The sequence below is a fragment of the Chelonia mydas genome, chromosome 13, assembly GCF_015237465.2.
Source record: "Chelonia mydas isolate rCheMyd1 chromosome 13, rCheMyd1.pri.v2, whole genome shotgun sequence".
In the NCBI taxonomy this organism is placed as follows: domain Eukaryota; kingdom Metazoa; phylum Chordata; order Testudines; family Cheloniidae; genus Chelonia; species Chelonia mydas.
In genome coordinates this window covers 12306553-12316721 of record NC_051253.2, presented here as the reverse complement: position 1 = coordinate 12316721, position 10169 = coordinate 12306553, and positions in this window count along the sequence as shown.

Genomic DNA, 10169 nt, shown 5'->3' with positions numbered 1-10169 from the left:
CTAAGCAAGCCGTGGCAAACATCCTTCTCGCTTCCTACGGCCCCGAGAGCAAAAGCTTGTCTGAAACTGCCGAGCACAGAGGGACAGTGCTGGTGTGTGCAGTGGGGGTGGGGGCCTTCCAGGCGACTGGCAAACTGTCCAATTCATTCTGTGCCTTGCAGGCTGAAACCAAACTTAGGGCAGAGTGACAAACAAATCAATGGTAACAAAAAGGCTTTGAGCCCCGAATAAATGAGACTCGCAGTGTTCAGGTTTCACATGCACTCTCATTTTGCTGACACATGGCACAGGCATTTGGTCTGATTGTCACCCGGGTCCTAACTTCAGCCAACAATACAAACCCCATATAGGAACCAGCTCTGCATTAACCCTGAAGCTCCACACCTCACACTAAAGGACATCAGATACGTATTCACAAGTGGCATCCGCCCATTCTTGTGCTGTGCTGTGGTAGCATGTGGATGTCAGCCTGGGCCTCGGTGAGGGATCACTGTCTTTCCGAATGCTCTGGTTTGTGCTGGTGCCACATTAAACCATCATTATCAGCCATTTACAAACTACTGTTTGGCCTCTGCTTTCAAGCTCTTTTACACACACCTTTAACTTAACATTTCAATAATAAGGGAAAGAGACTTAGGTAAAATTTTCCCCAACCCCTAAACAGGTGCCTTTCTGTAAGACAGTGCTTGTGCGTATGAACAATTAGTGCTCAACAAGCTGGGATATAAATCTACCCTGAGGTACCACGCTGTGCACTAACGCCTCATATAGACCATGCTGCTGCATGTTAAAACATCCCTAGTGGGTATTTCTCAACCCCACTTTGACATGGGAGTGGGTCAACACGCACTAGGGCACTTTCAGTGTGGCATAGCAGGGCTTGGCCGGCCCTGGGTGCCAATGGGGAGGGGGAACCTCAGGCTGGCCCTTTGCAGGCAGGAGGGCTTGGGCGTCCCCGCAAGTGGTGGTGGGGGAGAAAGCGGGGGCTGGGGCCTGCCCCAGTGGGAGGGGGACCTCAGCCCAGCCCTGCGCCAGCAGGAGGCAGGGAGGTCTTGGGCCAGGCCCACGTTGCGGGGGTGGGGTGCTAAGGCCGCCCTGGGGGTGTCCTGCTTTGGTCACCCTAAGCAGGGGCAATATGGACAGTTAATGTGAGGTAGATTTACACCCGTCCTGCTGCATACTAACTGTTCATGTTAAAAGGAGTACTAGTGGCACCTTAGAGACTAACCAATTTATTTGAGCATAAGCTTTCGTGAGCTACAGCTCACTTCATCAGATCCGAGGGGGGTAAAACCTAGATGCCCCAAACAGGGATTAGGGTTCCACTGTGCCAGGCACTGTATACACCTATGATGCAAAGACGCAGCCCTGAAATGCAGCCATTTCTGGTGTGGCACACAGCAAATGATGAACACTCATTGTAAGACTAAATAACAATTTAAGACAAGCAGCAAAGAGGGAATAAACAACCCACATACTTCCAGGAGGTTTTACACAATGCTTCCAACTTTCTAACCTCAGCAGTGAGGTGTTCTGTGACAGCCCATAGTACAGCACACTCATTGGGTGGAAAAAGGGCGGGGGAGTGGGGTAAAAGTAGGAAACCACTTTTTAATGAAAAAAATGTTTATTTTTTAAGACATAGGTAAAAATTTCAAGCGCCTGAGTTCCATTTTCAAAAGTGACTTTGGCACTTCGGTGCGTCCGTGAGATTTGACTCTGAAGCACTTTTGTAACTGACGCTTAGGCACATTTCCCCAATCCCCTTCAAAGCAGTTAATTCTCAGTGACGTAAACTGGTCACCTCTGATCTGCGACTAAAAGTCACCATTCTGAATGTGAGAAACTCAGGGCAGCTTTTAAAGCTGCTCTCTGGACTCAGTTTGGTCTACTGGTATAATATATATTTAGGCAGTTCTTTGGCTATGTATATTGCCGTGTCCCGTGAACCATATAGTCCTAGAGTTCTAAATGTTCTATTTACCCAGTAGACCATGCAGACGTCTTTAGTTTCAGCCTGGCCTGTCAATAAACAGCTATCTGCATTGTGCCTGAAGGTACTAATCTTGCTGAGAACTCGGTAGAGGCATGGTGTTAGCACATGTGGAAAAAGCCCATATGAAAATTGTTTAAATACGGTGGCTGTGTTTGCAGGGTCCATTGAGTGCCTGCTAAACTGGGCCTGACCTATGGATCATGTAGCCTGACAGCCTTGCTCCAACAGTGGCCAATGTTGGCAGCTTCATTGGACGATGTAAATACCCAAAAATGCTCCTAAAAGGGGCAACAGGCTCCTGTTTCCTAACCCTCAGTATTATGGGCTTTTCCCTTTTATACACACAAAACAGCATTTAAGAATCATAGTTTGTAATCAGCATAATTGTTTTTCCCCTTCCACAAAAGGGTTTAAGTCTTTTTCACATGCATTGTCTAAGGCAGCGGTTCTCAAACTGTGGGTCAGGACCCCAAAGTGGGTTGCGACCCGATTTTAATGTGGTCACCAGGGCTAGCATTAGAGTTGCTGGGACCCAGCCAGGGCTGAAGCTGAAGCTCTAGCTCCAGCCCCACCTGGGGCGGCATGGCTCAGGCTGTGACCCTTTCTCCACCCCACCCAGGGTGGCGGGGTTCAGGCCCCACCCCCCTCCCAGGGTCTTGTTGTAATGCTGTTGTCCGAAGCGGGGTCACAGTGCAATGAAGTTTGAGAACCCCGGGCCAAGGTTTCTTGCAGACATCTCTGTTTTTATGAACCTGGTTCAGTCGTTTGAAGGAGAGAAGCCTCCTATATAAATCATGTTGGTGAATTTAGGTTTGCTGTACTTGGCCAAGATGTAGACACGTGTTGCATAGTGAAGCAACTTGTGGTTAAACCAGATGTTATCAGTCATGGGTGCCTAACAACAGCTGCAATATACTGCAGGGTTAGCGAGCCATAGAGCCAGATCTTTTAAAAGCGCACAGCCAGATTTTCAAGTGCGCAGTACCCACCCTTGGTGCAGGTTCCTAGACCTGCTGCAAATTCTAGCCATAGCTTTTATGGCAACTGATGAGCTAATAAATGCCAAATTCCGACTGAACAAACGTGTTGTTCTCACTGGCTTTCAAATTGCCAGAGACTGATTATGTGACTTTAAAGCCATGTGATGACGACACACTTCTGTAACGCTTCCTATACACGCTGTTGCCAGAGTCAGCATTTCTGCAGGCAACGTATAGGCAAAAGCAAGGCGCTAAGCCCAGGTTTTGTGGAAGAATGGAAGGAGCAGCAGGTGAATGAGCAGGATGCTTTTTCAAAGCCTTCTGCAAATAAGCAGGAGCCCGGCAACGCCTGCCTGGCAAGAACTACAGCGCGAACATGGACTGCATTGTTCCACGAGGGCCCAAATAATTAACAGCCACTCTCTATGCTGCAAGGAGGCCCCTGCCTGCTCTGAAATCAAAGAAGCTGCAAACTCCCTGACAGGCTCTGCCTACCTTGGAGGTTTGGTTGCACGCAGGGTAGTTACACTGATAGGACTGTTCGAGCACAACTGATCACGATGACGTGCTGCACTGCTGTAAAAAGTGACTTTCACCAATGTAGATGCGGGCACAACCAGCCTCCAGCCTCCCTGAGGCTTTCTAAGCATCCAAGAGCCAAACGAGCATCCGAACAAGCATCCAAGCAGCTCAGGACAAAAGGTGTTGTCTGCTCTCTCCTTTGTTTTAGATAACTTTGCACAACGAATATAGGAGGGTTGGAGACCCACCACACTATGTTCAGTGAGGAGGAGTCTGGTCTGACTCTTGAGGCTGGGTACTGGGCGTCACGGTTCCTGTGTTCTCAGTCTTGCTTTGCTCCTGATTCACCAGATCAGTGTTTCCCAAACTAGGGCCGCCACTTGTTCAGGGAAAGCCCCTGGCTGGCAGGACCGGTTTGGGAAACACTGATCTAGTTTCATCACTGCACTAGGTGAACATAGGCAATGCACTCCCAGCTCTTTGAACACCTCAATTTTTTCACCTGTTGAATGGGTCTATTGATAAGGTGGACTATAAACAGTCCCTAAATCACAAAGTTAGTTTGGGGGTTAATTATATTTTGCAAAGTGCTTTGAATGAAAGCAAAAAAAAAAAAAAAAAAAAAAAAAAAAAAGGACCAAGTTCTGGCTGGACTTAATATTATAATATATAATATAATACAATAAAAATACTGGCAGCGGAGTCGAGAGGCCTGGAACTCAGGGGCCCTGGCGTGTATTCTGGGTTCTGCCACAGATTAGCTGTGTGACCCTGGGCAGGCCACAGCACCTGAGTTTCCTCTGGCACCTCATTTGTTTAGCTCTCTGTGACAGGGACTGTTTCTTATTATGTGTTCAGACAGCACCCAGCGCAGTGGCTGGAGACCTCCAGGTGGTACCCGAGGACAAATAATAAAGAAGAGCAAACGATTCGTTTTGTAATTTGCATCCTACGAACATACAGTTTTAAGGTTTTACGATTTCTTTGTTTAAGTTAATGCAGCTCCCTGCAGACTGTTCAAAATTTGGACCCTTGATTCACACATACACCATCCGCCTTTCAGCCATAACTGCTATCAGTAGGGATATGTAATAGATGAAATGCCAGAGAGAAATGCTTTCATACTGCCTAGCGCCTGCATCGCCCTCCAGGCATTGTTACAGGGCAGAGTCCTGGCTTGGTACATGGTAAGGGTTGCATGCTAAGCTGATTTTAAAAAATTAAAACGTTCTTCATTCACCATCTGGTTACAAAAAGAGAACTGACACTTACTCATTTCTGCAGTGAGTAAAAGTGAGATACAGCACCCTACTGCCATTTACTCATGGTGCAACTTTAAAGACCACAAACCTATTCTCTTGTAGGCTCTTCTAACTGCAAAGTGAAAGGCTGCTGGGTCTGGGCTGTAGAGCTGCCAGGATGATAAGAACCAGCTTCCTAATCTCGACTCCAGCAGCTGACAGGGTGACTCTGATAATAAACATTACCCTCTGCTTCCATACAGGGATGGCATGTTTTTAGATACTTTCAGACTGGCCTGTTTGTAAACTTGCCCACACGTCAGCAGGAGTCTTAGGCAGGAGAAGGAGAAAAAAAAAATCTCAGTGGAACCGGGGTGGGAACACAATACAGTCAAACAGTGAGGCTGCCCCAGCAGCTAGCTGGCTATAAGCAACCTAATCCTTCGGGAAAGGAGTGACTTAAGTAATATTGGGCAGAGCAGTGGTGCCTACCTGGCCATATTAGAGGTGACATAGGAAGGCTTTGGAGAGTCAGGGGGAGTTGGATGGGTTGCACATCCTTACAGATCAATTCTTAGGACAGCCCTGAGAATGATCCCAGAAAAGACCTTAAGTGGTGTCCCTACTGAGAGTCAACAATGGCAGAATGGGCTGCAGAGAGGGCTGGAGGTAGGGAGGGGCAGACGGCAGGAGATATGAAAGACAGGAAAGCTAAAAGCCCAGGGATTCATGTGTCCCAGTATATACCAGGGTCAAGGGCGGTGAGGTGAAGTCAGGCTCCAATATCTAGGGACTGGGTTGAACAAGGAAACCACAAACAAGACAGAGCATGTAACCAAATTAATGTATTGGGAAATAAAGCCATGGCAGTAGTGATCGTACTTCCCCCAAATCTCCTATCAACCATATGCTGGAGCAACGCTGAACCTCAAGGGTGGGACAAATGAATTAGGGGTTTCCACAGGGTGACACTGCTAAGGACTCAGACACCCCATCTGTCACCACAGCCTTGGTGACATCGCAGGAGCAGAACACACAATTCATAGGTGAGAAACCTAAGCAGCATGTATTCAATATTAGTGGGGCTTGGGGGCTGGGTGGTTCCAAGTGCTGGATGTCAGGACTGCTGGGTTCCTTCCCGCTGTCAGTGGCTTCCCAGGTGACTTGGGCAATTCACCTCTCAAAGACACTGCAAAGCATAATGTGTTGTGCTCTGCAGATTGTGAAGGCGACGAATGAGGAAATATTTATTTTATATCATTAAACTGCAGTGTTAAAATGCACCAAACTGAAGCTTCCTAAACATGTTACATTAGAAAAGGCTCCAGTAGTGTTGGGCAGAGACCAAGAGCATTCCCTACCTCCATGATCAGATACTGATAATCCCTAGAAGCCCCCATGAGAATGATCAAGTGGATTTAAGCAAATTCTGCTGGAGGAGGAACCTTGGGAGTATGAAATCATAGAATCATACAAGATTAGAGTTGGAAGAGACCTCAGGAGGTCATCTAGTCCAATCCCCTGCTCAAAGCAGGACCACCCCCAACTAAATCATCCCAGCCAAGGCTTTGTCAAGCCGGACCTTAAAAACCTCTAAGGATGGAGATTCCACCACCTCCCTAGGTAACCCATGCCAGTGCTTCACCAACCTCCTAGTGAAATAGTTTTTCCTAATATCCAACCTAGACCTCCCCCACTGCAACTTGAGACCATTACTCCTCGTTCTGTCATCTGCCACCGCTGAGAACAGCCTAGCTCCATCCTCTTTGGAACACCCCTTCAGGTAGTTGAAGGCTGAATGGTTGGTCAGAGCTCCTGGAAAAATATCACACCAGGGCTTTCCTTTGCTGAAATGAGGAATAAGCCACGCTTTAGGGGTTGAGGACTTTTCTTCTAGTTGGCTTGTCTCTTCCATGCAATCTGAGCAAAGGAGGAGTTTGAAATCTATGGGAAGGAATGTGCCAAAATTATTACTATGAATGTTTTCCTATGTGGCGGTGAGGCTCTTCTCTGGTTAACAAAGTGCTTTACAAGTGTTTTACAGAGAGGGCAGCTGAAGCACAGAAAGGAGACATGACTTGCAGCAATCCAGAGAGGTGAAGGTCATGCAGCAAACCAGTCATATAGCTCAGGGCTCCTGTCTCCTGCTCAATCCACTAGATCACAGCTGAGTTTGGAAGTCATTTATGTTCTGATGTACCATGCAGTCGAGTGGGTGAAGATTAAATGGAAGTAGTACAACGGGGTGGAGATGGGGAGAACAAGGTGAAGGGACTATTTGGCAATTTAAAAAAAGCTGTATTAATTTTTCTAAAAGAGAAAATATACATTACATTTAGTGACTACAATCATACCTCAGTGTATGTTTACACTAAACAACTAAAAAGGTATGTGCTTAACTTGGGTGCTAAACTGTGTTAGCAAACTCACGTTAAAATACCAGTGAAGACACAGCATCTCTGCTTCTAACTTGGGTTAGCAGCTTAAATTCAACCTCAGGCAGCCTTACAGCCTTTTATTCAAGCCACTAACCTGAGTTAAAAGTCAAATTGCTGTGTCATCACTGCTATTTTAACCTGAATTATCTAATCCAAGTCAAGAACTTTTTTTTTGCAATGTAGACAAGGTATGTACAATGCAAAAAGAGAGACAGTGTTCAGCAAATGTGAACAACTAAATCATGCAACAAATATGAGGAAAAAGAGGAAGTCAAGAACAGTGGAAAATACAGATCAGCTGGTGGGAAGAAACAAAGAACAGGTGTTGCAGTGAGTAAAATGACATACTTTTTCAGTGTAAGACAAGAAATATACCCATGTATAATCAAGATATCTTCATGATTTAGTAATCTAGATGCATTACTCTCTCATATTGCATGTGTGTACACCACAAGAATTAGCTAAAGAAGTAGACAGCTCTTTAAATTAGCAGAAATTTTTTTTAAGACCACCCAATGTTTGGAAGCTGAAGCTAGATAAATCCAGACTAGAAATAAGGGGCAATTTTTAACAGTGAGGATAATTAACCATTGGACTAATTTAATCAAAAGTTCAAGTGATGGAGAATCCCTTACAAATCTTTGTGTCAAGACTGGAATATCTTTCTAAAAGATATGCCCTAGGTCACCAGAAAACATGGGTTTGATGCAGATATTACCCAGTGAGGTTATGTGGGGTGTGTTATGCAGGGATTGAGACTAGACGATCATAATGGTCCCTTCTGGCCATAACATTATGTCTCTGAAGAATGACTAATAGATACTATTATAGAGAGCATGTCTGCAAAAAAAAATAACCAAAGGATATTGGAAATCAGACTCAAAGTTTAGCAAGAGACCAGATTATCTCCTTCACTGAAACATTTGTGAAAACATGCCCATGATGCCTGGACAGACACCATCAACAAGAGAATTGCCATACAGTCTTTGGCTTCTCTGATGAGACTACCAGTCAGGAGGCCAGTTAGTACAAAACGGCTTTGTGTTTCATTGTGATGTGGACATCTTCCCGCTAGGATGAAACTCATTTCGCAAGGACACCGAGTCAGTCAGGTGATTAAATCACCACTGAGTGGAGCTGGAGCTGGATTTTTGGAGCACTGAAGGACCACAGGGCTCTCTTTGGGACTGAGTACTCAGGTCAGTCAGTCCCATGGGAAAACGTCAGCTGTGATTTTGGCTGAGACGTGGTTTCACCTACTACTTGTGAGACTCTGCCAGCCTTGGCTTACGTCAATACGTTGAGATGGCCATAATGGTTTATTTAGCCTAGAATCCAGACTCCAGCAGGGGCCAGTACCAGATGCTTCAGAGGAAGGTATAACCTCCCTACACCTGAAGAATTATAATTATGGACTAGCATACCCAAAGGAGAAGTGTCTTCCTAGCCCCAGCAGCTCAGAGACAAAATCCCCCTCCCCCATCATCAGACTTCCATGGATAAACCTCAATGGACTTCACAGGGCCTGCTCTGAAGTGTAGTTTGTTTCCAGTGTGGCGAGATAAGGCTTAAAATAGCTCTTACTGCTTGTGGTGTTTGTTAGTGTCCATGTTACATTTTCCACATGCTGCCATAGTCCCAGCACTACTTTGGGCATAACAGGGCTCATCCTAGCGAGATCACATTTTATTTTTACAAATTAAAAAAAAAAAGAGTATTATTCCGTGTGCCGAGCCAGGTCTGTCACAGCGCGTCCCCTATGCCGAGCGGCACAGCACTGAACGATGCCTGAAATGCAACTGCAGCTTCTGAAAGACAAAAACCCTGCCTCTATTTGGTGGATGGCTTTTTTCCCCACATTCCCCCTCTCCTCCTCACACTGGCCCCCTGCCTCCTCCAGACCCGAGCTCACCAGGCTTGGCCAAAGGGGTGTTATCATGCCGCTGAAGATGGCAGAGCACAGAATGTGTTTGTACCTGGGAGCCTCAGGCAGAGCAGAGCGGGCATGTGCCAAGGAGAACACTGGATTCTGTTTTCCGTGTCTGTTTTGGCTACTGCATAATGTCATTTGGCCAATTCCACTGAAACAGAACAAAAGCAGAGAATACCAGATGAGAGAGAGCCAATGGCAGGGAGCCGTGGGGGCCGGGGGAGGGAAGGAGGGGGCCTGTTGTTTAAAGAGCTTTTCAGCAATGGTAAAAAGCTCCATTACAGAAAAGTTAAAATTGCGGCTCTCCACAAACACACACATGCCCTTTCTTAGTGGTGGAGTTTCTTTATGTTAGCGTGAATGGTGCCTGATTTGCTGGTCCCATCAGTTACACTGCAGATGCTGGATGCCAGCTGAGAAGAATGTGGACGAAAGAAGCCAGCATCCCTCTTTGAAAGGCCAGCCCCGTTGCTGCTTGGAACTAGCAGCATATTTTTAACCCCTTTGCTGCCAACGGAACAAATTACGGGTTTTTTGCTTTTTTAAAATCAGAAGTTGTAAGTGATCACAATAATTAACAGCACTTGACAGTTTGTATCTCAAAACCCTGTACAGACATTAGCCAAACAACTAATCATCCACAGTTTTCTGACAATCATATATGTTGTATTTAAAGGAAAAGTGTCAAATTTGGCCCAGTATTTGAAAAGATGAGGGGGAACACTTTAAAAACTTAGGTCCCATAGAAATGTTTTAATGATTAAAAAAAAGCCCATGGGAACAACTGTTCTTAAACAACTAAATATTTGCCAGAAGAGTCTACAACCCAATTATTGCAGCATTAAGAACTTGAAAGTGACTGTTACAAAAACGTAACTGACCTCATTAAGTGTCATTGACGAAAATGAAAGAAACGGCACAAGTAAACAGTCTAAATAGCAAACGTTAAATCAGACTTTAAAATCCCTCTCAGTTTGATACTTAGAGCAGCCACCTCCGTGGTAGCATATAACAGCTGTGCAAAACTACATGTCACAAGAGATTAGGCCAGGACATTGGGTA